At 36.2% G+C, this 23,377-nt stretch overlaps 1 non-coding gene across 2 annotated transcripts; it reads right to left on the minus strand.

Moving 5' to 3' along the window:
* Positions 1-61: 61 nt before the first annotated feature.
* On the minus strand, positions 62-20,024 carry LOC112302401 (uncharacterized). 2 transcript variants are annotated; one of them, XR_011650540.1, is made up of 7 exons: positions 19,899-20,024; positions 16,695-16,862; positions 13,477-13,620; positions 12,272-12,432; positions 3,227-3,303; positions 1,567-1,670; positions 62-163 (listed from the first exon to the last, which is right to left on the minus strand). It is a non-coding gene; the product is annotated as an uncharacterized protein (transcript). The 2 variants fall into 2 exon arrangements; XR_006655112.3 differs by lacking the exons at positions 62-163; positions 1,567-1,670; positions 3,227-3,303 and having other exon boundaries at positions 11,203-12,432.
* Positions 20,025-23,377: the final 3,353 nt, after the last annotated feature.

The following is a 23,377-nucleotide window of genomic DNA, read 5'->3' on the forward strand; positions in this document are numbered from 1 at the left end:
TTTTTATTGTTATTCAATTACAGTTGTATGCCTTTTCTCCCCATCCCTCCACCCCACCCCAGCTGAACCCACCTTTGAGCCCTTTGCCTCCTGTTCCAGAGAATTCTCTGGCAAGAGATGTAGGATGCCACAGGACTCCTCTAAATTGTCATGAAGGTGTTACCTAGAAATGTGGGAGAGTGAATACATTATAGGCAGAAACTTTGACCAATAGGAGATGGGCATGGATGAACAAATTCGTGCCTCTTTCTCTTCTGTGAAGCACAGTCCGGAGGCACAGTTAACATGTCTGCTCAAAGGCTGTTCTCATGAGGTAGAGAACTAAGTCTACCTAGCAATCTCCTGCTCAATAATATTGTCTCTTAAGGATCTAAAACCAAGGGTTTATAAATAGTAAGTTTCTCATGATATGTGGAGGAAGAGAATTCAGCAAAGGAATCAACAAACTCAGTGCCAGGTAGAGAACCAGGTGACAATAGCCCCTAGAAAAACATCTAAGTGAAAGTTAAGGTAATGAGTTCCTCATCTTGACAAAATACAAATTTGCTCTATCTTAATGAGAAGAGTTAGATGAAAACAGGATTAAGGGAGAGTTTTTAGAAAACAAAAGTAATTTAAGAGGCTTCATTCAATTAAAGGAAGATACCAAAAGGAGAGAAAGGGAAATGATTGCTGAGAAGCTAGAGGAAAACTAGAAGATGGACTTTTCTTAGAGGTAGTTGATTGGCTTCAGAAAGGAGGAAGCCGTTCACTCCCTGAGACAGAAAGAAAAGATGGCCGGTGGATAGGAAGCAGTACATGCAGAATAGCTCATGCTTGGCAGACTTTTTGTATCTTCCTGACAAGTAGTGGATGAGTAGTGGTGGTGGGAGGGGTTAGAGGTCTTGAGAAGTGTGGTGGAGGTATCAGGTCCCGTTTTGGATAGTGAGGAAAGGAGCTGAACATAGAAGATTTGAATGGTGCTTAGAGGTTAATCAGGGCCCACACATTTTTGCCAGCAGCATACAGCTAAAGGGATTATATAGAAGGTGGGGTTGAATCAATCCAAGGTTAGTTTTTCAATGTCCGTTGGGCAAAGGAGTTAAAAATGGTAGTAAAAAAGGTGGTTAAAATTTATCATCAGTGGTAGTAGGGTTGCATTGAAAATGAATTGGGATAGAATATTTATGGTATAACTTCCATTTGTTGAAAGAGGCAATTTAGGTCTATTATAAATGCAGATTTAATCAACATTGTTTAATGTGATGCCCAGAAGTTATATGTAATCATAGAATATAGACAATATGGTAAAAATCAAAGCTATGAAGCCAAGCTTCTAAGCCATTCCCTTTATCTATAAAATATGTCCTTTTCTATAAAGTTATTTTGAAACAAGATGTAATAAGAATCATCTAGGACATTTTCTACTTAAGTATGTTTTCATATTATTTTATATATGTAAATCAATATTTTTTTCTTGCAGTCTTTTTGACTGTGGGGAGGGTGTGTGTATGTGTGTGTGAGCTTGTGTATACACACCCATGTACAAACACCAAAATTGTGATGTGAAGACCAGTCATGACTTACGCATGAGTCACATGTCCTTAGCCTGCTGGATTGAGGAAAGGCAAGCTGCTGCTGTGAGCTTCCCTGTAACACCAGACGGGGTTCTGGTCACATCACTGCCGGACCTACAGTAACGGAGAAGGAAGAGAAGATGCTCATTCCAAGTGGCTCGCAGCTGGAAACTTGTTTGTAGTACCAGCCTGTGCCTCTGGACTTTAGTCTTTGAGATTGGACTCTAGAAAGTTGCTTATTCAGGTCTGTAAGCCATTTAATCATGGCTGTTTTGTACATAAAAGACAATCTTCTATCATTGGAAATAAAAGAGAATTATTTCTTCTTTGGTAATATGTTTTGAATTCAATTTTCTTTACTATTAAAATATATAATAAAAAAGAGTTCTCAGAAATGAGTTTTATTATATACATCATAGAGAAATATGTTTGTTTTAATTTTTTGAAGTAATGTAAATAATTTCAGTAAAATAACTCTATCTACAACTTAAACTTAAGTGACTAAAAAGCAGGAGAAAATTATAGAAATTTATCAGTTTTTTTAAATATAAAGAATTATAAAGACTCATTGTTGGTTTTCTAACCTATAGATTCTTTGTAGTAAAACAACTTAGGTTCTATGAGATTTAATTTTAAGAGCAATAGTAAAAATAATGTACAAACTTTACAGTAAAAAAAGAAAATCAAAGTGGTTTTCTTCTTAATTTATTTCTACATATTTCTTCTTCAAAATAATTTCTGCATTACATTTGAAATACCAAAGAAATTACAAAAAGTGATTTGATTTCCATATATATGAAGTTTCTATCCATAGATTACAAATCAGGAAAATATTTTAATGATGTTTTTGTTTAGAAAAACAAAATCAAAACAGAGTAAGAAGAATCCTTGCCTTAGTTCCAGCCCTGGTTTCTAGTCTAGTTGTCCCATTAACTGTGTGAATAAATCATTTAATATGTCCAGACCTCAGTAACTTCTTCTGAAAAATTAACATGCCATTTTATCCTGAAATACAATGGTTTAATTCTTTCTCACAAAAGGCTAACTACTACTTTTGTATAAATTCAGTGTTCTCAGTTATCATCTTACCGACATATTTTAACCACTTGTTGCCATTACTCCTTCTTGAAATGCCCTGCGAGGGCTGCGGCTCATATACACGGTGCTTCTTCTAAAATTAACTGCTTTGATGTCCATTACTATGCTGTCCTGGTCCTCTTTCCCTTCCCCTGACTCGGCTCTCCTCTGTCCTGCTTCTGAGAGTCCCCATGACACTGCCCTTGGCACAGCCAATGAGTTCACCCTCTCCCCCCCCTCCGTTTTTAATTTTGTGTTTATTTTCCTCATTTTTTTCCTTTATAAATAATGCTTTAGAATGCTATTTCATGGAATAGATCATTACTCAATGGGATACCACAGAATACAATAAATTAATTTACATTTCAAGGTGGAAGGAATCTGGGTGCTTTAGATTGTTAAAGTGATGGCTATAATTTTTCTAAGTATTCTGAACAGAGCCAGAAGAACCAGTGAGCCACTCATTCATTCTTATATCTTTTCATTCTATGTGAACAAGAGTGGATATTAGAAAGAAAATATTAGGTTTTTTTTCCATAGAGTTGTTAGGCAGACAAAAAGCAAGATTTGATTGAGAGAAATAGAATTAATACCAATTTTATTGTCAGCATTCCATTCTCCAAGCACAAAGGTTGTAGTGAAGTTGCTGTTTTCTTAGTGCAGCATTACTCTTTTTAAAAAAAAAAAATAAGTCAAATCAACAACATACTATTAATTGTACTCAAAACTTTTAAAATACATAACTTTTTTTATGAGTTACCAATTCTGTCACTCTCTGACTAAAGCAGTTATATCTCCTAACTCTTGAATAAGACACACATATCTGGAAAAATCTAGCTTCAAACAAAATTATTTGTCTTCTTATCACTAATTATCTAAAATTTTGCTTTTTTCATATATTTATTACCTCTTTATAGATGACTTCCAAATTTTATTCTCATTGGTAACTTCTTCCCTGATATGAATTTGAATAATTTATCTGAAGATGATATCATTACGTTCCCTTCCTTCAGGAGAATGTAATGATATCACCTTCAGATCTTCTGCAGAGCTGTAGCCTAAGTGTTCATGCAGCCTCTCTTGTCGGAAAACATGAAGCTAATTTTGATCCTTCCCTTTTTTCCTACCCTTTTATCTAGTCTGATCCCAAGTCATAATACATTTTTCCTCACAATATCCTAGGAATAATAGATCTGGAACTCGAAAATGGTTACAAACCCATAAAGAAGAGAACAAAAATAAATGACTGTGTATTGAACACATGACATTCTAAAGATCACAAATGTCCTTGAAAGAAGTCAAGGGACCATGGGACATAATCAGTGAAGAAGATTTTTTTTTTAAATCTGAGCAAAGATCTCAGACTAGGCTTTTATTTCTAATGTGATGGAGAGTTTCAAGGAGCATTTTGGACAAGGAACTGATGAAACTTTTTTTGTTTTAGGATATTTTATCACTTGCCTTATATTGTCTGCCCAACAACTGTGTGGACACAACTGAAGTTTTAGGTGAGAGGTGTGAACTCCATTATCCATGTAGTTCCTTAATTATCATATAATTTTACATGTAGTCCAAGCGGTGAAGAGCAGCACACATACCTGTTTCCTGTCCCAGGTTTTCCTATACCATCTCACTCAGTCGTGCTGACTTATTGAAAATCCTAATCTCTCTTCTGTCTTACACTATTCACATGATGTTATTTTTTCATTCCTTAGCCAATGTGAACTTATTGTATAATCCCAGAGTTGTCTTTCTAATTATATTTAGGAAATTTCACTCTAGTACCTTAAAATTTTCAATCTTTTCCAAAGGCTGTTCCCTGCCCACCTTTACTCTTCCACAGCACACTTACCTTGAATTACTGTCACTCTAAATTTGCTCTGTACCCCCAAATAAGCTTGGGGAACACGGTTATGTCTTCTCCTTAGCTTCTAGGTGTAAGTTTGGGAGACATATCACTACGATAATGTTAATGAAAAAAATTAGGGTATTATATAACACACTTGAGTTACTGCTATTTTTCCTGGTCTTTTGGATGCTTCTTTGAAAATGTAGTAAGCTTTTTTGAAAATGTAGTAAGCTTTTTACATAATCATTTACTCACTTTTAACAATTAATATTTGATTTATCTTTCTGCTTTAAAAAAAAAACTTCTCAGGAGAAGACACTCTGCATTTTATTTGATCTTTATTTCTTCACCTTAGCACTTTTGTCTTGGTCAATACTCCATTAGTTTGATAACAGTTCATTAGGTGAATGAATATGCATGTTTGAAATAGAAAATGTGTAAATTTGATCACAGTTGAAGTATCAAGTGCAGAAATCAACCTATGGAGAGACTAATTAATGTAAGGAGACCACTTGTAAGATAATAAGGTGAATAAAAGTACGTAGCCTTAGCTATTTTAGAGACTACCTCATTGGAGTAGGCAAAATAATTTTAACTTAACAAATATGTGAATAAAATCATTTACTGATTATTTTGGAAAGATTTTGATTGTTTAGGAGAATGAGTAATTTAGTTACTAAAACCCCTATTTATATTATATGCATAAATAATAACGGTGCTTGCAATATAAATCTTAATCCTATACTGAGGTTTTACTCATAAGTAAAAAAAAAGTTTTATAAAGCTTTACTTAATGACTTCATTTAAATTTTAGTCATCTATTTCTGGTATATTTCTTAAAAATATAAAGTATATCTTGGGATAGGACACTAATTAAAATCAAGTCTTGGCCAGAATGGATATCCATTCTCTGAGAGACCAGATCAAATAGTACAGCCTATACCTTTTCAACTAAAAAGCATTCAAATACAATATGAAGATGAAGTAAGTGAAAAATTTTGGTAAGTGAACTAAAGCAAATATAGAAATTAAAGCAAAGAAATAATTGACTCTTATGATAAGCTTAGTTGTTTAATAATGTAAAGAACTAGAAAATTCACTATTCACTAGTGACTGGCTGGAAGGCAACACCACTCCACAGCTTTGCTGCTGTGTACCAACCGCTCCGATGGACTTGGATAGTGTTCACGGCACCTTAATATGCTTAGACAAGATTTACTGGAGCTCTAAGAAACGCTTATAATAATGACTTCCCCAGAGTACAATTGGTTTCTATACTGGCAGCTTGGCAGGCAGGAAGGTAACCTATATACCTGTCACTTTTCCAGGACAGATGAGGGTACAGGCATGGCACACTGTCTTTCAAATGCGTGCCAATATTTGACAGAGTATGTGCATATCTAGGATCCTTCCAAACACTGTTGAAACCCAGGTGTCCTGAAACCTTCGTTCACTTGTCCACTGTTTGAGGTTATAAATGAGATGAAAAGAGGCCAAAGGCAGGGGCAAATTCAATTTACTGTTCATAATAGTATTTCTTTTTCCTTAGGAAACAACCCCTTGCGGCAGCTTTCTAGAGGGAAAATCACATTCAGCACGTGGATTAGTTTCTACAGCTAACTCAAGCCAGGCATTCAAAGAAACACACACCTCAGAATCGTTGGAGAGTGAAAATGCCTCATATCAAATTTGTTACAGGATTATTTTCTAAAATGTCTTTCTTAAAAATATAAATTTTAGAATTAGGAAAAAAAAACTATCCGAAGTCACTTTAACTCTTTGTTTCATAGGTGGGAAGCTGGAGAACCAGAATTGCTAAACATTTAGCCCTTTGTCTATGATTAGCCTCATGGTTTGGGAGAGAGAAAATTCCTTGAAGGCCAGGTCCTGACTTAATCAACTTTATTTTTTTCTTTTATTTCTTCTTCATTTCCATTCTTAGACAGTTGAAAAATCACAGGATATTACCTAAAGCGAACCACCTTTTCTCTTACAAAGGCATGAGACTGTACAGTAAGTATTTGAACTTACTAATTCTCACTTTTATCCTTTCTGTGAGTCCTTACATGAGATGCATGTTATTTTTTTGAAATTATAGTTCAGTGTGATCTTGAAGCTATGACAGGTTTATTTCTTCAGAGAGCTAAGAAAATATAATGCTGGTGTGCATGGAGAATAATGCACAAGGAGAAAGATAAAGATAACTTCTAGAGGTTTGATCCCTGAATTACTTTCATCTAAATTCTTTTAAAGTAAAAAAAATAATAATAAATCATGGAAAACTGAATGATCTCATGTCTATTATAGTAACAGTGTGATGTATAAGCACAAATGTCTTACACAAATTAAGGATGACCCCCCCAAACACACTCATTCCCACTTGTCACCAAGGCCAACCCAACAGAAGTGAGTTGCCCTCCAGCCCTCCCTGAAGTAAATCAGTTATACATACAAAGCCCCTCTGCTCCACAGAAGTTTCACTTTTTTCTGTCTTAAACAATATTGACAGTTATCAACAAATCAGAAAGGAAGAGGAAGTGTGGAAAGTAACAGACAGAGGAAGCTCAATATGGTAGAAGAAAGATACCCCAGTAACGTAACCGTGGCTAAAGCAGTCATTAAATGTAGGGGATTCACATCGGTAGAGGGTGGAGAACTTGGAATTTCTTAGAATATTGCACCTGCCAGTTAGTGGTACGCAGCAAGGACCTGAGTTAATAGGCTTTACCAGACCTATAGAGAAAGAAGATTAGAAAGCATGTAACATTCCAAAATATGCCTGACTGGAACACTGTAGTACACACTGTTTTTATACATAAAACATGTTATATATAATATGTATATACCTATACCATATATGCAATTTGAGGGAATTCATTCACAAAAGATAGAAAAGCAAATTTTATTCCTGAGATGGTGGTAATTTTGAGGAAAGGTACTGTCAGTTTGCTTTAGCTCTGCCATCTGTATGTTAAATGATAAAGAAGAAAAATAATAAAGAAGGTGTTAGCTTTGCTGAGCTAGCGAAAGAGTAGTTAGCTATGCTTAGATAGAGGCATGTTTTTGATTGTGATAATTGCACTAGACTGCATAAGGGGATAAAAAGAATGCCAAACAGGGGAGGTGTTTTGTCACTAAGCAAACATTACCTAGAGTCTTGCATTTGATTCTAATAAAGAAAATGGTATACAATGGAATTCCTGGAGCAGTTTCTCGACAGTAGTGCCAGAGGATGTGAAACCATATTACATGAGAAGGAGAAAAGTAATGTTTAGCAAAAGAAACATAAAATACAAAGAGACACTATCAATATGTCTTCAGATATTTAAAAGTTGGCCATGGGAAGGTGATCAAAATTGTGAAATATAACCACAAAGTATAGAACCAAGACATAAATGTTTCAGGTAAAGTGATCAAGGTCCACCACGGGGAAGCTGATTTCCAGATCTTTTAGATCAGCCATCTCAGATGGAATCAGTTGCTCTGGGAAATTGTAAACTTACTGTTACTGGGATTATTCAAAAGCCAGTGGGGTAACAATTTGGTGGGAACATGTTAGAAATAAATTAAGTGTGGGAGAGGAACTAAAAACACCAAATGATATCTTTTAATCTTAAATACTGTTTGGAAATGAATGACCATGGATCCTGGACCATTACCACCCACAAAGGACTGTTTGTGCCTGATTAGTCTATTTGTATGCCAAAGCCCAAAGAATATGAAAGACACATTTTGTACAGCTGTTGAAATAAGCAATACCAGAACACTTGGATCTCTAAAATAAATTTGATGTTTGGCATTACAGTCGTAATGAATAAATTTAAATATTAATTGTGTCTTCCTTTTGAACTAGTGTTCACACACACACGTGCATGTGCCTGCATGTGGGTTAGCAACAGCTAATCAACAACTGTTTTCCGAGTGCCTAATCTACAGCCTATTTTTACGGGGTATTGTGGCTATACAGAGAGTGAGAGATATGGTTTCTTAACTCCACAGGTTTACCTTGCTCTTCCTTTCTTTTCCTTTTCTCTGTACATATTTGTATACTCCAAACATACTGGCCTTTTCTTCACACTAGACATAGATTTCAGTCTCAGCTTTGTCATTTATTAACTAACTGCGTGATTGAATAACTAATCTCTCAAAGTTTTAGTTTCCATATTTGGAGAAGATAATAATAGAACTAACATCACAGTGCAGACTAAGTGAGATATGGACATAGTAAGTATTTATTCATTTATTGCTAATGTTATATTATTATTCAAACCCATGGTCTCATCTAACCTTATAATATCTCATTAAATACTTCTTACTCTGGGCCCATTAAAATCTCTAACAAACCACTACTCTGCCACACTGTTACTGCCCACTCTGTTTTGTGGTTATCTTACCTTATTTTGGAAAAACATGGGTTTCCCACGTCAGTGTAAACTTCTGCATGTTAATATCCCTTATCAGTAGAAAACAAGTTTCTGCAGTGTCTAATGGAAAAGAGTGTCCTGAGACCCACATGGGAAGATGGGGCTCTGTTGTATAGTTTATTGATGATGTGAAATTAAGAGGGTTCTCATGACTTCCCAATGTCCTAGCTCTGTCTATCCCACCATGGAAAAGGTCTAACTGTGTCATCAACAAGGCCAAGACAAAAACCAGTGTCCAGAATTTTTGCTCTGTATTAAATCTTAGTCCTTTGGAGCTCACAGGCAGAAGCTAAGTGGTCTCAGTCTCCATCCAGGCAGCTTAACTTGTTCCTGGCTGCGCTAGTGGCAGGGTCTCTGTGGCTGCTGGCCACGTGGCTACAGACAGCAGACACACTAGTTAACACGAGGCGAGTGTAGGTCCTGAGCCATAGAGACAGAGTGAGAGAGAGAGACCTTAATCCTTTTGGAGTCAATGTCATCTGCTGTGAGCCCCAGGAGCTCTTAGACCGCTATGGTGGAGTGTTCCCAGAGGAGAGAGAGCCCATGAACGAACGGGGCAAGTGCATCTCTGGGTGCATGAGAGAGAGAGAGAACTTCTTTTGTGCCCCTGAGATTATGCATTTCAGGCTTGGAAAAGACCAGAAGCTTTTCCAAAAGGACCAATCAACCTCCCAGTTTTTCACAGGCTTTTGATGTGTTTACATGCCCTCTTTAGACTTACAGGCCTTTTTGGTCGAGCCCCTTCCCCTGTGCCCTCCAACAATCAGGTACTAAAGTGGGGAAGGGAGGAGTATTAATCCCTTTGGTGGAGCAATGCTGTAGCTTTCTAGCTGGCAAGCAGGCTTATATCCCCCAGTTTATTAAGCTCAATGTCTAAATCTCTTTGCTCCCCATTTCAATATCTAGCTAAACACTGATGGTAATACCTTTACTCTCAGCTCTTGCCCTTCCATGAGAAGATGGGAAAATCTACAGTGTCATAGAATTTTAGGTGTGGTAAGCACTAGAGTTTATCCAGTCAACCCACTCATTTGAGAAATGAGAAACATAGGATACCAAAACCAGAGTCAGAGTTTTTAAGATAATAGAACAATTAATTAATAAGAGCATGTGAATAGCAGACTATAGTGGTCCTCTGTTGTACTCTCCCAAATCCTTAGCTCCAAACAGTTGTGAGTTGTGAGTATGGAGAAAAAAGGAAGATGTTAGTGTTTGACCTATTGCCCTCAGTAGAGTATATGACAATGTTTTGGGAAATAAAGAAGGAATAAATTAGGAACGAAATTACTATATTTTAGTACCTATATGGCCTAAGCATTAACCTATTTCTGTATATAGAGCAGGCTATATAAATTAACTATGTAGGCTTTCACCTCTTATAGTTCCTGAGCTCTGGGAAGTCTAATTTAAACAACTCTCACCAGGATGATTATCCCTGAGATTATTCTATAAGAAAGTTGGATCTCACCTAGAGAGATGGTAGTAAAATTCCAAAACCCCCCAAAATGCAGAGAAACTATTCATATGAGGGAAGACAAGAGAGTGAGAAAACTAATTTTTTCTATAATTACCAAGAATTGTTTGAATCTCAGATTTTCATTGTAAAAATTGGATAAAAGGTGACATTGGAGTAGTATGTTTAATCACTAGGTTTCTTATGTTTAATGCACCATCCTTTGTAAGATCAAAAATTTTGAATCATTATCTAGCTTTGAAAAGAAACAAACAACACTATAGGCCTATGGACATGGAGCAGGGTGACTAATAGTGGAACTTGACCAAATGTGTGTTTGCAACAATTGAAAGAAGATATTCAACAACTGTTTATGAACTGAAGTAAATGTACTTATAGATGAAGAAAATAAGGAAGCAGAACAGTCCTTTAGAAGGAAGGTGACACTAACAATGATCAGAATCAATATACTAGAAGTCAGCATGTGGAGGACAAGAGAGGAGGAAATTATGCTGATAGTGTTAAGTTTAAGGAATGTACAGAAGTTTCCTGAGAGATATGCAATAGGTACACTTGCATCTTGAGGTAAAGAAAGGAGTGGGGGTAAAGATACAGGTTGGGGATTCATTTCCTGAGTTGAAGTAGTGGTGGAGACGTAGTTGCTCTGGATATTTGAAAAAGTGGACCAGCACATGCTCCTGGCAACCTCGGGGGTGTTTATTCTTCTACTGTGACACATCGGGCCTCCAGAGTTCAAATATGTTTGGAAATAAAGTGAGTAAAAAACAAGAAAGGACTTATTTTAAAAAAACATTTTAATGATTTTCATCATCATTGCTATATTTATATAAAACTTTAGCTTTGCAAAAACATTTCAAATTAGGGATTTGAAAACATAAACACAACTACTTTCTGCCTTGCTGTTCTTTGTCATTCTCCAAGAAAAGACAGATAATAACTTTGGAAGTACTTGATTCCATGTGGTAAAGCTTTAAATTATGTGTCCTTGAGCTTTGTCACTAAGTTATCTTGGTCTTGCTATAGCTCACATAAAATTTTTATGACTATGTCACATTCTCTGGATCAAAGGAACATTTTGTACTAGTCCTAATTTCCCTCTTTACTCAGGGAACAGACAAGAAACAAAGCAGAAACCGAAACATTGAATTATCCCAGGGCTATCTCCTTGCCTTTAGAATTCTTTCTTGAGACTTCTCAAACCCATCTGCATTTGAAGATATTTTAATCTCTTTCATCTTTTCATACATGGACAGGTTTCTGATAAATACAATGTGATCTCTATACACATGTGTGCCATTTATGCAACAATAGGTTTAGAACATTAAACAATTATAGTTCTATTGATATGATTAAGTAATAATGATTATTATTTTTAGCATATTGATTATATGTTTAACCACATACTAGATGCTGCATATGAATTAAACTTGGATTGTCTTATTTAATCTTCATGTCAAACTATCCAGTAAGAGTTACAACTATTCTTATTTTATAGACAAGTAAATTGAGACTTAAAGAACTAGTAATATTTTTGTTCAAATCACGTAGCTAAAAACGTAAAGAAGCTGGGATTCAAACCCAGGCAATATAACTCCAAAACCTAAGTCTTTATCACTAGAATGGACTATTCCCCCACCTTCTAGACTCACATAAATTTCTTACTTCTAGAAAAACTTCTTTCTTAATCACTACTTTCCACCATTTTGAAAACAAAATCAAACTATTTTTTCTCAATCAAAGCTTAAGTCATCGATAAATATGCACAAGGAAAGCTAAGTTGCACTCATGGTTTAATTTTATTCATTAAGATGCTAAGTGTTCCTATCAACTAGGAACAGATGAATGCCAAAATAAGCAATACCTTATTAGCAGGATAAAATTTGTCTTCTACCTTTCATAATAGGTGTGTTCACTTCCAGATATGGTGGCACTCTGGACATAGAACAGGTAAGCCAATGGATGGGACAATAATATCCATAACTTATTCAGACACCTCAGTCAGTCCACACCCTGGCTCAGGCAGCAACCGTATCCTTTGCACATAACAACTAGCTGAAAAGCAAGAATTGATTCATTGTTAGTAACTTGGAGCCCAGAGACTTACCTGGTCTCTGGGGGTCTGGAGCAAATAACCTTTCTATTTTTTCATACTTTTTCCCTCTTTCCCTATATCCCTCCCACTTTCTTTCCTCTATTTATTTATCCCATGCATTTTAACGAGAAATTATCAGAGAAGAGACTCTGCCATGGGTCCTGAGAACACCATAGTAAATAAGAAAAACTCAGTCTTCACCTTCATGAGACTTATAGCTGAGGGGGACACAGAGTCCTGCAAACACCTGAAGGGGCAACCACAGGTCTGAGTGATAAAGTGCTATTATAGAAAAAATGGGTGTGTCACTTAGGGAAGGGGAGGGGGTTCATCAAGTTTTCTCATAGGTGATGATTTCTAAGATTAGACTTAAAAGATTAGTAACCCAGGTGAAGAAAGAGGATGCTGTAATGGGAGAGAACTGTATGCACAGAGGGTTGGAATAAGTGAGACCATGAAGCTTTGAAAGAAGTTGTGTTATGAAATACACGGAGTAAGGTGAGGAGTAAGTATTTTAAGTCTGGTTAAGGGGATTGGACTTTATCCTGAGGGTGATGGAGAATTTGTGGAAGGTCTAAATAAGATTTTAGAGCCTACAAACATAACCTACTAATATGAGTTTCTCTTAAAGTCTTACTAGTATTTGTTTTATTTGATATCTAGATAATAATTTGGGAATAACACATTTGCTAGAATGTCTTAAACCTGGTCTACTTCTTATGTTAGATCAGATCTTTATCTCTGTAGACCTGGATCATTTGAATAGTCTCCCATCAGCTCTCCGTGTGTTCATGCCTTCTAAGCATTCCCATGCTGTGGCATTTTACTGATTTTCTTATATGCCCCTCTTCCTTGTTACCTAGTGAGCAATAGGAAGCCAATTAAAACTCCTTTATCAATTTCTTTCATTAGCTGAGAGGCTCATATATTTACTAGTTAACATAAATTATTTTCAGGTTCAACAGCAGCTAAGATTGGTTGCTGAAGGTAATCCCAGGCTTTACCAAGAAGGAGGTCCCAGTTGCCAACGCTCGTGTCAAGTCCAAGTGTGAAAGCTGGAGTCTCTCTGGCCCCCACACAGTATTTAGTGCTTAGCAGGATTCCACTTCCACCTCCTCCTTGTCCATCTCTCTTGCACAAGGGAGCCACTAGGAAAAACATTCAAAATGAGCTATTTGTGATTAAAGATATTGTCAGATAAAAAAAATCCCTCCTACCCTGGAGCAAATAAGATAAGAACAGCTGAATGGGACTCAAAGTCAAATTTGTTCTTTGTTCCCTTAGCCTGTGGGATGAGACCTGGCTGTATATCCTGAAAAAGTTTCTGATTCATCGTTGCAGCCAACTCTCAAATTGAAGTTTTGCTAAATGTTGTTCAATTCTGCAGTAGTTATCCAACATTTCAACTTTTCAACTTTATAAAACTGAATGTAAGTTAGAATAATCAGAAAATTTAAAAGTTTATTTGCAAAGTTAGAAAATTGGTGAAAGTTTGTATGTGATTAAATTGAAATTTTTAGAAAGTGAAAAAAATTAGGGTTTGTGTGTCTACTTTCCAGAAGTCACTAAAACTAAGTAATCAGTGAATCAGTATTTATATCAAAGAGTCTCAGAGAACTTTTGTCCCCCTCTTCCCTCTTAATATGATGGATAATTTTTATGTATTTCAATCTTCTCAAATGCTAAGAAAAGTAGTTTATAAGGTTTCTATTTTCTTAACTTCTTACTTGCTGGCTCAGTCATTGAATAATTTATTATCAAATTGAGGGTTTGGCAAGGCCAACGTATGTTGCTCTTTTTTAAATTTATTTGTCTAATATCCATAATTGCTGCCCATGAATGAGCTTCTAGGTGATAGGCAATATATTCATTGTTTTGCTTTTCCATTTTTTTGAGTAAAATAGGTTATACCAAATGTTGCCTAAGACAGTATAGGCAATGTAGCAAAAGGATTCTTGGAATCTCCTGAGAAAGAAGAGAACCTCAATCTCAATGCTTTCTAATTTGATATCTAAATTTATTGAAACTTGTTGGAGTTTCCACTAACAAGGTACAAACACGGGACACCCAGAAAATAAAATTTCAGTTGTGGTAGAAAGAGATGGGCCACCTGACTGAAGGAGAAGAATCACTATCAGTTATGTCTCTTTTATCACAATTGACACTGATAAGTTAGTTCTTCAGCAGCTGCTGTAGGGTTAAGCAGATGGTCTCTTTATTAGGTATCAATGCTTATGAGGCCAAGAGGTTTCTGACTCCGCAGCAGGTGGCCAGTTCCCCAGGGAAGCGATGGCACCTGTGGTGGCTGTGGCTTTTTCAAACTCACAGTAACGTGCTTGGGTCCTGACTTCAGAGCTGGAACAGTGCAAGCTTGGCTGACTTCTTGAACAAGACTACTCTGTCAGTGGCCCTTAGTGCAGAGGACTTACTTAATAATGCAGATTAAACAAGGAACCTTTTATTTATTCATTACTTACCTGTTTATGTACCCCAATGGCTTTATTCAGAGGTATTCATTTTATGGACATTTTATAAAACTGTCTATGCCAATGTTACCCCCTTTTTTTTTCTTTTGGCCAGGATCTAGTAGGAAACTGATTGGAAGTGATTGGTGAATGCCAATCAGACAAACAGTGTCTGTAAAATAATGGATGATACACCTAGTGTATATGTATCTATCTGCCTATGTACACACCTATCTTTTCGCCCACATAAATATGAGGGTATGTGTTTGCACGTGCAGGTTATGTCTGGTCATATTATAGTTCCTTGGACTTTTTAGATTGCTAAGTTGTAATTATTAGCCTGTGGGCTGGAGTAAAAGAGTAAACGTTTTGTAATTAATGGCCTAGGTTATAAGAGAGTGAGTGTTTCCTAATATGGATTATAAACCCAACGAAAAATTGCTTTGAAAATAAATGATGCAAGCTTGAGGAGTTATAGAACTTTCTTTTTTATCTCCGTATAAAAGTCTCAGTTGCTAGAGTGAATGTGGAAAGTTTTATGTGAAAAGAGGGACAGATAAAAAGATTAACCATTTAAGCATTTGTTACTTTGTTACCAGATCAAGCTAATGAAAAATTTGTCTCCTAAGCTTGTTTTCAGTGGTAGTAGTTAAACACGAAGATGTAGGTCATCAGACACCTCTAACTGCCTGTTTGCATTGTCTCCGTCTGCTCCTGAGTTTCAGACATGGCCTCTTTTTTCAACTCTGCATTTACCTTGCCCTCTTTCTCCAGCTGTCCTAATGATTTCAAAGTAAGGGAAGTATTCAAATTGTGTTTGAATTGATTGTATTCACTGTACAATAGAGCTTATTTTCTAGTCACGGATAACTGCTTAATGAACTATATGGCCTCACAAACTCTCTAAGCGTTATTAAACAAATCAGGTTAATTTAAGAACAATCACATAGCGATTGCTTTGCAGACTTAGAACCTCAGTAATTTGGTTCCAGGGTTTGTGCCCTTAAACATACGTAAGTCTTTGCTTAGTTATCTGGTATATTTCATGAACACTGCATTATCTCAGAGAAATTTTGTGACAATCAAAAACACTTCTGTGCCTAAAAGTATTTAAAAAACATATGTTAGTATTAGACATAAAGATATAACTATTAATGGAGTTTGTAATGTTTTTAGTGAACAAGAATTATTTCTTGTAGTGATCAGTAAAATTTTTGTCCCCTGTTCTCTACGTCTTAGCTATGGGGCTCTTCCAGCTTTCACCAGACCACCCCGTTTCCTGTTTTCATTGTCCTACACCTATTTTTAGACATAACCTCTTTTTTAAGTTCCCTGTTTAAGAAAATGAATATGTAAAACTGAAGGGTTCAGCTGATGTTAGGGCTTCCTGCTCACGGAGAATCAGGTTCCTTGATCCATGTGACCTGCTGAAGATCCTGTTTCATTTTTTTGGTCTCTCTTAACTCCTCCCTCATTTGGAGAAATGTACCTATCAGTTCGAATACCTTTGAATTGAAGACTCCTGATAATAATTTTTTGAATCCTTTAGCATTTTCGGCCAATTCATTGAGAACATATCCAAAATGATGACCTGTTTCCACAAAACCACCCTATATATTCGATATCCTCAGCTACTGTCAGATGTTTAGGAGAGACCCTGGTTTCTCAAATGATGCCATGTGACCAAGAAAGCAACACATACTGTGTTAAGAGTAGATTATAATTCAGTTTCATGTATTACTCAGCCTTATACTCACTGTGCTTTATGTTTCAGGGAGGCTGTTTTTATGTCAGTCTCTACATACAGCACTTGGCATTTAGTTTTGTGCAAACACCAACTCGTTTTTCCGAACCACGGCACTCCGATCTACATTTGCCTCTCTTGAAAAAACAAAAAACTGTGTCTTTCATGGCACATTTCACTGCTAGAAAGAAAGGAAAGCATGTAAATCATTGAGTTATTACATGTGTCTTCGGATCCCGAACTTTGTGTGAATCAATCATTGACATGAAAATGATGATAGCATCTGCATATGCTAAATTTTCTCCCCTGGAGTAGAGATTTAAGAAGTCATTTGTTTTTCTGGTAATGACAGTTTTGTGATACTTTCTGCTTCATTATCAGTTTTTTTCCTACGGTTTAGAGCTGCGACAAGTAGTGGCTAAAACTCAGGTTTCCACGAGAATTTCTAAATCAATATTGTTAGACCAGAGTGCTTCAGAGCAGACATCATATATCTCTACAGCTACGTGCTGACCTAATTATTTTCCTCTCATTCTAAAGGAATGAAACACTTAAACGTTTTTGGCTTTGGAATTCAAAAATGGAAAAGTTAGTTCATGTTGTTTAAGTTGCTATCTTGTTTTTATTTTTAGGACACTGTCTTATGGGAAGAATGAAGAGAATCCTAGCAGACAGTGGGGTTGGAGGAGTTTTTTGACACATGCAATGATCGAGGTTAATCAGGGAAGAAGGGGCTTCTGGGAGCACTAGTTATGCTGTTGTGACCAGGCTTACACACAGTGAAGAGGGGAGAACTTTGCATCTCGTGTTTTCTTTTCTGAGTTCTCTACTCTATAAAGTACTCAAGCCCACATCATCACAGAATATACCAGCTAATGAACTCATTCATATCATGGGTATAAAACGTAATGCTTCACTTTTCAAGAATGTTTGCATTTTTAAACAGGCCACTCAGGGAGGGAGACTCCCAAAGTGAAAGCATTAAACACAATGGTGAATGAGAAGGCAGCAGCTGAGAAGGTATGTGAACAGTGTTCTTCCCTCTTCCCTTGGAATCCTAACCTATAAGACCCAAATGGGATAGTACTGATAATTCAGTACATCGATGCCCTCTGCTTTCAGTGAAGTTATGTTGGCATAAAATCTTGGTTATTTTGGGTAACTAAACTTTATAGGGAAAAATATTTGAACCCATATTTTATGGTTTTTCTTGCCAAGTAACTTAGGCCATGTGATATCGCTGTTGCACTGTATAAATTAAAATGTATCCGTATTTGTATTATCTGGAGAGGTGTTATTTATGCCTATGATGCCAGAAGGAAAAGGCATCTCATCAGCTTAAAAACGAATCCTCAAATTACACGGTCCTACACCATGGGGATGAAGCATGTATGATGACTTACTGGAATTTACAAATAACAGAAGATGACAGCTGTCAAGCACCAGTATGAGAAGACGAATAGCATCATTTAAGTGGGAATACTAAATTAGCATTTCCCACTAGTAACAAAATCAACAAATATCTTCTCGCTAGATAACAGCTATTGCATCATGTAAAAATTCATATTTATGCATGAGAAGGAATTGCAAGTGTTTCAGCTTTTAGATGAGACCATGCGTACATACCAGTCTCATGTTTCTGAAGATACGGGAAATGTCATGAAGGTTTTCACAATTTTTTTTTACAAAAGCAAGGGACAAAAGGGACACATGTAAATCACCACAACATAAGTGGAGTTAATATTTTGTTATCCAAATATGATTGTCGTATATGCTGGTCGTCTCTACTTTAAGAAAAACTCTTGTTTGATATTAGTGAAAACAAAGCCTGGTTCTAGTTCAATTTGTTCTAAACTTAGAAGGCTATATTACAGTAATAACCCTCATAATTTCCATCCGAGATAATTTATTTGAATTATGAAATAACACAAACCATTTGAATCTTTTATCAAAAATATTTAAGCATTTGATTTTTAAAGTTTGCTCAGAGCTAGACTGATTTTTAGAGCACTTGCTTCCTTCTGTGCTGCTAAGACATGAAACTGGGGTTCAAACAGCAAAGTACTGAAGTGCTAGGCCGCTCCTGAACCAGAAGTCCCTAGAGTTTTGTTTGGGTTGTTCTGTTTTGTTTCTAAGGTTAGTGGAATTATTTCTTTGGGTATGTGTTTCTACAGTGTTCCCGCACACACAGGAAACATACTTTCCCTGTTTCAAATAGCCTGAAATGTGTCAAGACAGTTCATTTAATGACCTCCAGCAAAACGACCTCTTTGGGCTGCTATTCCACCCTAAGAGTGATAAGTACACATGGTTACAAAGGAGAGTACACACCCCAAGCACATGGAATTCAACAGGGAAAATAGTGCCTCCACTATCACCTACACCAGTTGTCAAAGAAGAGTTTCTGCCTCCCAAATGAGGCACTAAGTGGTTACATTTCTCTCTAAGATGTTTCAATACAATGTAAAAGTAATTACAACATTTAGAAAAAACCTCATATATCCCGTAGTCTATATTATATACTCTGAACATTTACATACTATTAATCCTCATGATAATTCTATGAGGTAGGCTTAATTACTATACTTAATTCACAGATGTGAAAATTGATGCGGAAGGAATAAAAATAACCTAATAGATTTACACAGCCAGTAGGTGGTAAGAAAACAATCTGAACTCAGGTATCAGTCAGTCAATGACCATGTTCATTTTATTATCTGGTTAATACTAATTGCTATGTAATTGAACCCGAGGTAGTAGAGCCATTTTGCTTGTAGACTCTAAATCGGTTGAAAATACCAAATTTCAAAAAAATGAAAATTATCAAAGTATCAATAAATTATGCCACAGAATACCGCCAAACCTATTATTCTTGTTAGTGGAAAAATCACTGTTGCCTTATTACACACAACGCCCCATTATTTCTCAAGGAACTGGATGGTTATGCTTTGATTTCCCAGCTAACTTGTCTTTCCAGACAGACAGCCCATACCAAGAACAAGGCATTTGAGCCCTTAAACCGTCACCCACAATTACAGGACTGACCAGGAGCCTTCTTTTTTCATAAGATCACCAGTCCCTTCTTTGGGAATCCCTCCCGGGACTGTCACAAACCCTCCCTTGCTAATTCAGTCACATCCTGTCTCCAGTTGACATCAACCCAGACCTCTCTCTCCAGGAAGATATTTCCCCTCCTCAAATAATATCTCCATTTTACCTCGTGGCAGTGGGGCCAGAAAGAAAAACAAAACGAAGAGAACAACCAGGATCTTCTTCATTGAAGAGAGTCAGCCAAATCAGCAGCTCTGGAGTCATGTAGTAAGAGGAAGGTAGAAGTGCATCTTTTTATATCTCCTTTCCTGCAGTGGTACGAACACAGTCATTCATGTTTATCGGAGGTTAACATTCCTGTTTAGCCGTGCCCGGGGCAAAAGTGCTGAACTGTGCTTTTCTTTTATCTTGGGAATGTGAAGGGCATATATATGATAACCCCAGTGGGTTGTGATGATTTTTAATAACCAGCTGTCTAAAAAATTCCATAGTAATGGGAATTTTCTACAGGAGGTTCAAGGAGAATAAATATGATCATTTAATCTTTTACTTTTCTGTTTCTTAAGTTATAAATAATAAAAAAATCACTGAATTTTAAAAGTAGCAGAAATTCTTGTCTCCTAATTTATTCTGTTGCCACCAGACCATGTTTTCTTCTCTGATCATGGTCATTATCAAAACCTTCTCCACTCTTACTGAAGTAAATACTTCTTTGCTTCTGTCCTAGGCAATGCAGATCTTAGAGACATGATAGGTAGAAGAGATTTGCACAGTGAATAAATACACAAACACACACAGCCAAATGATGTGTGTTTTATCGTGTTTATAAGATGCCAAATGATGGCACCATCAATAAATACTAAGTCATTTTAATAAGAGAATGAATTATTTGGATGGTGTCTATAGGAGATATTTTAGTTACGGTTATATGGAAAGGATGTTTTGCAGAAGAGCCAAGTTAAATTTGGCTTTGCTTTTTTTTTTAAATAAGATTATTGGAAATGGTTACCATAGTCCATTAAAGAGAAATAATAATGAAATGCTCAATTTAAAGGCATTAGATTTCTCTGCTTTTAGAGAGCAAACTAAGTTTCTCTATATAAAGATAAAAAATGTGTGCTGGCTCGTGTGGCTCAGTGGACTGAGTGCCTGCCTGGGAACCAAAGGGCCGGTGATTTGATTCCCAGTCAGGGCACATGCCTGGTTTCGGGTCAGGTCCCCAGCAGGGGGTGTGCAAGACACAACCACACACTGGTATTTCTTTCCCTCTCTTTCTCCCTCCCTTCCCTTCTCTCTAAAAATAAATAAATAATTTTTTGTAAAATGATAAAAAATGTAATGAACCTTGTTATGCTTAATTGGTGAACCAAGAGACCTGGAACACTGCTAGACTATTCAGTGACTGTTATATAGGAACCTGTTGACCATTCTCAGTCTGCAATAAATTTGCAAAAATGGAATTGGGTCCTCTGAACTGTTCTTCCTCTTGGAGTAGGTTCAGAGTGAAGGTGGATAGTTTTAAAGTCAATGTGACCTTCAGTCGAAAGAGTGCAATTAACATTTTGGTGCTCAGCCAAGTTTTGGGGGGCATATTTCTCATTCTAAGCATATTGGTCACATTGCGAAAGCTGCTTATGCTGCTCCAGGGGTCACAGAAACAGATCAAAGGGGAAACCAACATGAGAATAAAGCCCCGTCTTCTCAGACTTTTCATGTTGAATAATAATCACTCACATTTGTCGATCGTTTCCTGTGTAGGCACTGTTTTGAACACTTGATATACATTTACTCCTTTAATTCTTACAACATCCTATAAGGAAGGTATAATTATTATTTCCAACTTGTGGAAACTGAGACGTAAAGAGATCAAGTAATTTCCCCAGTTGGGTCTAGCTAATAAATGATCATGGCACCCAATGTTTCATCTCTTGACTACCTTGTGTACTATGTAATGAGGCTCTGATTAAATTATTTTGAAATATCCCCAGTGAAAACGTTCTTTTGTTCTGAATTCTTTCATTGCTTATAACATAGACATAGGTAAAAATATTTGTAGGCGTAAAATGCTGGAAAATTATATGAGACATTATTATAATTAAATAATTGAGATAACTCATGTGGTAATATGGTTTTCAAAAATGATTTTTTATATTTTCTATGATAAGTTTGTTGAGCTCGTTAAATATGTTAAGAAATCATATCACACATCACTTAACTTGGTATTCATAAAATAAATCATTGCACAAAAGGACAATTACAAAGTCTTTTTTCTTCAAAAGAAAAAACTTCTGTAAGAATGAAGGGAAGTGAGACACTGTGATATCTGAGTTGTATCATTCATTTACGCCAGTAGGACAGATAGAATCTACAGCATCTCATACAGATTGACCTCAAAACCAGCATGAAGAAGGATGTACCTTGCCAGGTATAACATGCTGTAAAGTTGTAGGAATAAAAAGAGAATAGTGTTTTTTAAAAATATAATTAAATTTGTCAATAGGCCTGTATAAGTTCAGTTTTTCATTAGCGTCTCACATCAATGTAGAAAATATCACATATGTACAAATTATTATGGGATTTGCAAACCATCAGAAAAAATGTCTAGAAATCCATGTCTCCTAACATATAATAATTTCTGATAAATTATATTATATACTTTAAAGTAAAACTAATCAAATGTGATATATATGTCTGTACATTTTGTATATGGATGTATATATGTGTTTGTGTATATAAAATATATTGGAAGTATTTGTATATAAAATATATGAAAAATGCATAAAAACATTTTATAATCTTACACAGGGCAGGCCTTTCTAAGCAAGAAAAAGCATGTAAAAGCCATATTAAAAATATGAATTAACTGTATAACATTTTATAATTTCCTTACGAATGAAAAACTCAATTTGAATAAAATATTTACAATATATAATAGCCACAGATTGAAAAATATATATACATAAAGAACAAGAACAAAATTATTTAAAAATATTAAGTCCTAAATAAAATTAAGAGGTGATGATGAAAAAGGGAATCATAAAAGAAGAAATACAAAAGCCCAATAAACTTATCCAAAATATTTAACTCACTGGGAATTAGAAGGTATAAGTGAATACAATTAGGAATTTCTCATAATCACATTACGTTTCTCATCCTTTAAGGAGCAATGCAGGGCACTTCCTCACCACCTCTGTACTTTGGAGTACCTTCCCAGAATTTTTCGGAGTGCTCTGGACCATTTAAAGCTGAAAGAATCAACCGAGTGAGGTGCCCCAAGCCTTGGCTGCATCTGAGTAGGCCCTGGTACTGCAGCTTTTTCTCCGGCGTCTTTAGACTCTCCAGCCTCCCTCCACCCCCCAGTGCCTAGTGCTGACCAGATGTCTTAGGAAGCTCTGGGTTTTATGCCTGAAGGTCGTCCTAGGGAACCACAGAGAGGCCCTGGTTAGCAGGAGGCCTGGCGAGTAGATTGATTAAAAAAACACAGTAACATTTGGGAGAGTCACTGGAAGTCAGCATTCGGTGGCAGCAAAATGGGTGACACAGCATCATGAAAAGATTCATTGTTTTAACACTATGCAGACCTGCCTCTTATATGTGCATGGGAGACATGAACTTCACGAGGAACGGGTGTTGACCATAAAGGCT

This window comes from Desmodus rotundus, chromosome 11, assembly GCF_022682495.2.
Source record: "Desmodus rotundus isolate HL8 chromosome 11, HLdesRot8A.1, whole genome shotgun sequence".
Taxonomy (NCBI): domain Eukaryota; kingdom Metazoa; phylum Chordata; class Mammalia; order Chiroptera; family Phyllostomidae; genus Desmodus; species Desmodus rotundus.